General features: G+C 50.2%; 1 pseudogene; it reads right to left on the bottom strand.

Annotated features, from left to right (window-relative positions):
* LOC147725780 (28S ribosomal RNA) overlaps positions 1-4,439 on the bottom strand; it is a 9,530-nt pseudogene extending 5,091 nt beyond the window's left edge.

Raw genomic sequence — 4,439 nt, 5'->3', positions numbered from 1 at the left:
TGGTTATTTTATGGTTCAGGGGTAGGTTTGGGTTTTGGGGTACAGGGTTATTTTTAGGGTTCAGGGCTAGGTTTAGGTTTTGGGGTACAGGGGTATTTTTAGGGTTTAGGGATAGGTTTGGGTTTTGGGGTACAGGATATATTTATAGGGTTAAGATGGGTTAGTGTTTAAGGGTGTTGGGGTATTTTAAGGAGTAAGGGTGGGTTATGATTATGGGGTGCAGGGGTATTTAAAGGGAGCAGGGTGAAATTAGCACACGATATGAGACATGGCATGAAGGGCGGAACGTACCACACGCCCCCAGCATTTGTCACGCCCCCAGCACACGCCCACAGCACAACGCAGACACGCCCACAAGGGACTACTTTGCTGGCATGGTTCTTTTACCTTTTAAATGTATATGGTGGGCGTCTGCATAGCCTATGTCCTTCTGCTGCAACTGCCCTTTCCAATGCTGTATTGAGTGTTGTGATTGGTGCTGCGGTTCCTGAGATTACCCGCCTCAAAGGTTTGGGCTCTCTTTATTATATTAGTATGGACTAGCAGCCCGTCCCGACCTTGCCCGGGAGCATTCAGGCTTCCCCTACCCCTGCCTCCCCCGACATTGCACAGCAGCACGTGCCCCCGCCCGCCCCGTCCCCTGCCTGGCCCGACACCCGCCTGCCCCGACATTGTCCCCGGAGCCTTACCTCAGCCGCCGCTCCTCAGTTTACCACTCCTCGCCGCTCTGCTCCTCACCGCCTGTCCGCCGCCGCTCCTCCCCCGCGCCATGTCCCCCTCTCCGCTGCTCGCACCGCCGCTGGCCTGTCCGCTGCTCCTCACATCACCGCCCCTCCCCCGCGCCATGTCCGCCGCTCCTCAGACGTGCGTGCTCCTGGCGTGAGCACGCACGTCGCGGCCGGCGCTACTTTGGAGGGACTACTTTTTTTTAATATAAAGTTTGTAAATAACGTTTATTTTTTATATTTATATAGCCTATAACCATCTACACACCCTGACGATTTAAACGGTGAATCGGGTGTGTAGATTGGCACCAAGTTTACCCGCCTCAAAGCCTGAAAGTTCTTACTTTATTACAGTAGTAGAGATTTAGACCAATCTTATCGGGCCCCACTGCTTTCTTTAAATTGGAGTTCTCAAAGGCATACGTTATTTCGAGCAGTGTTATTTCTTTACATAGATTTCTAATTTCGTAATCCTCTGGTATCCGAGCAATCAGCATTAAATTAGGATTTTTCTTGTTTTCTTTTTCAATTATGTTTTTGTAGTATTGAAAGATTTCATCAGCACTGATTTGGCAAGTGGCATCTTCTGCCGCATCAGTGATAATCCTGGCAATTTTCTTTTTGTCTTTTTTAAACATTGTCTGGCATTCTTTATAACTACCCTTTGCTTTGGCATAATTTTTCTTGTGCGTCCAATTAAGCCTTCCGTTTTTCTTGTCTTTTTTTGTTATCTTGTTTCCTACTGAGGCATTCTGGTGCTCATCTTGAGCAGAGTTCATAGGCCCATTATTGAATTCACTTGCTGGTTCATTTGTTGGTACACTTGCTGGTGTAGGACTTATATCAGTGGTGTTTTCTGCAATATAAGTCACTACCTCATGCATCAGATCCAAAGCAACATCGTGTTTCTCTACGTTTTGGGGGTACTTCTCGATTTCTGTGATTCTGTCTTCCAGCTCATCAAAGTTCTTGATTTTTGTGCACGTTTTCGATTGATAAAGTCTCTGCGCTTTTCTGTTGTTACTTCCACTGTAACCTCTTGTTCATCGCCAGAGTCATTTTCAGAAACATTTGATGCTTGCAGTACATCTTTTGCTGATTTTTTGCTTTTATCTCTTCTTTTTTTCTGCAATTTGTTTTCTGTTTTTGTTGTCAAAATGTGGAACCATCAGCGCATTAATATTCCTCCTATTTTCATATACTTTTTCCAATTCTGCTATTAGCTGTATTTCTTCCTGTTACCATAATTTTTACGGTTTGCTGCTTGCTAGAGCTGCTAATCTAGCCTCATTTTGCGCTCTTGGATGCGCATGCCGAGCATGTTGAGAAACACCAATCTTTGTTCCAAATCTGAGGTCACAGAAGCTGCACAGGAATGGCAGTTCTCCTTTTTGAGGTCTTCCTTTACATTTGGCATAATGGCATGCAATATTGTGGTATCTGGCTTCTTTGTCACATTTTGAGCAGTACATTTGGAGATAGAAACCTTTGTGCTACTTGGAGACATGTTTTCTCAGTTCTTTAAAAGTTCCCAATTTGTCTCCACACAAATCACATTCATATTTTTCGTTTGGGTACTTCCAATAAGTGACTTTTTTTGTGTAATCACTTTTCTTTGTTATTACATCTTTGCTGACCTCGTACACATCGGGAAGATTTTCAAAGTTTGCTGTACCAATGTCATTCTTGGCTGAGGTGGCCACAAACTCGATGGATTTGCTGAGGTCTACTGTTGTGTCTTCTTCTGCTACGGAGGGTGAACTAAGGCCTCTATTGTGATCTGAATCGTTGTTGCTTGTTGGATTGTTTGAAGCTAGTGCTGGTTTGTCAAATTCGGTGACAAAAGGTGCTCGCCCATCTCTTAGGACCAACTGACCCATGTTGAACTACTATCACATGGAATCCTTCTCCACTTCGGCCTTCAAGGTTCTCGTTTGAATATTTGCTACTACTACCAAGATCTGCACCTGCGGTCGCTTCACCTGGGCCCTCGCCCCGGGTTTCCGTGCTCATCGCAGTGGCCCTCCTACTCATCGCGGCTTAGTCCCCGCGGCTCTCAGCGCCGGCGACGTCCGGGTATGGGCCCGATGCTCCAGCGCCATCCATTTGTAAGGGCTAGTTGATTCGGCAGGTGAGTTGTTATACACTCCTTAGCGGATTCTGTCTTTCATGGCCACCGTCCTGCTGTCTATATCAACTAACATCTTTTTTGGGGTCTGATGAGCGTCGGCATCGGGCGCCTTAACCCGGAGTTCAACTCACCCCGCAGCGCCAGTTCTGCTTACCAAAAGTGGCCCACTAGGCACTCGCATTCCATGCCCGGCTGCACGCCAGCGAGCTGGGCTTCTTACCCATTTAAAGTTTGAGAAAAGGTTGAGATCGTTTCGGCTCCAAGACCTCTAATCAATTCCTTTACCAGATAAAACTGGGGGCTCCCAGCGCCAGCTATCTTGAGGGAAACTTCGGAGGGAACCACCTACTAGATGGTTCAATAAGTCTTTTGCCCTTATACCCAGGTCGGACGACCGATTTGCACGTCAGGACCGCTACAAACCTCCACCAGAGTTTCCTCTGGCTTCGCCCTGCCCAGGCATAGTTCTCCATCTTTCGGGTCCTATCACGCACGCCCATGCTCCGCCTCCCCGACAGAGCAGACAAGACGGGCCGGTGGTGCACCTGCCACTGGAAGCGCAGTGGGATCCCACCTCAGCTGGTGCGCCGGCCCTCACCTTTATTGCGCCACAGGGTTTTGCTCGGAACTCCGACTCGCGCACATGTTAGACTCCTTGGTCTGTGTTTTAAGACGTGTTGGGTAGGTAACCGACATCTCCGCAGACCACTGGAGCCCGGCGTGGGCCTCCCTGCCCGGGGGTGTGACGCAGTTGGGGCGCACTGAAAAAAGTCCGCCCAGTCTACAAGTCAACAGTCACAACGGGAGCAGGGGACCCGTCCCCCTTTCAGCTGCCCTAGCGCTCCCGAGGGGCGGCCGGGGACGGTTGCCCGGGGGAGGACACGGAGGAGGTCGAATCTCCCTCGGCCTCGCGGACACAGCGGAGCTGTTGCCAGGGGGGCTGTAACACCCTCCGCCAGAGCTTAGGGCCAGAGTGCCACCCTTGAGCCTTCCCAGCCGACCCGGAGCCGGTTGCGGTGCACCACCACAGAGGAAATGCACCCTGCGGGGGCTAGGCAGGGCCTGGGCACCGGTCCCACGGAGGGGATCCAGAACTCCCGGGCCACCAACCTTCCAGCCGTGTTGAATCCTCCAGGCAGACTGCACAGACCCCACCCTTTTACCTCTCAATGGTTTCTAGCCCTCTTGAACTCTCTCTTCAAAGTTATTTTCAACTTTCCCTTACAGTACTTGTTGGCTATCGGTCTTGTGCCCGTATTTAGCCTTAGAAGAAGTTTACCACCAGCTTTATGCTGCATTCCTCAGCAACCCGACTCCGAGAATACCCGATCCCGGTGCGCTGGGGGTCGCTACTGGCCTAACACCATCCACGGGGTGAGCCTCGATCAGAAGGACTTGGGCCCCCTGAGCGACGCCGGGGAGTCGGTTTTCTGTACACCACATTTCCCACACCCACTGCCGGGCAAGGATTCGGCGCTGGGCTCTTCCCTCTTCACTCGCCGTTACTGGGGGAATCTTGGTTAGTTTTTTTTCCTCTCCTTAGTTATATGCTTAAATTCAGTTGAGCTGTTGAGCCCTGGACA

This window comes from Lissotriton vulgaris, chromosome 3_2 (genome assembly GCF_964263255.1).
Source record: "Lissotriton vulgaris chromosome 3_2, aLisVul1.2, whole genome shotgun sequence".
NCBI classification, from domain to species: domain Eukaryota; kingdom Metazoa; phylum Chordata; class Amphibia; order Caudata; family Salamandridae; genus Lissotriton; species Lissotriton vulgaris.
This window is presented reverse-complemented; position numbering and strand designations above follow the sequence as displayed.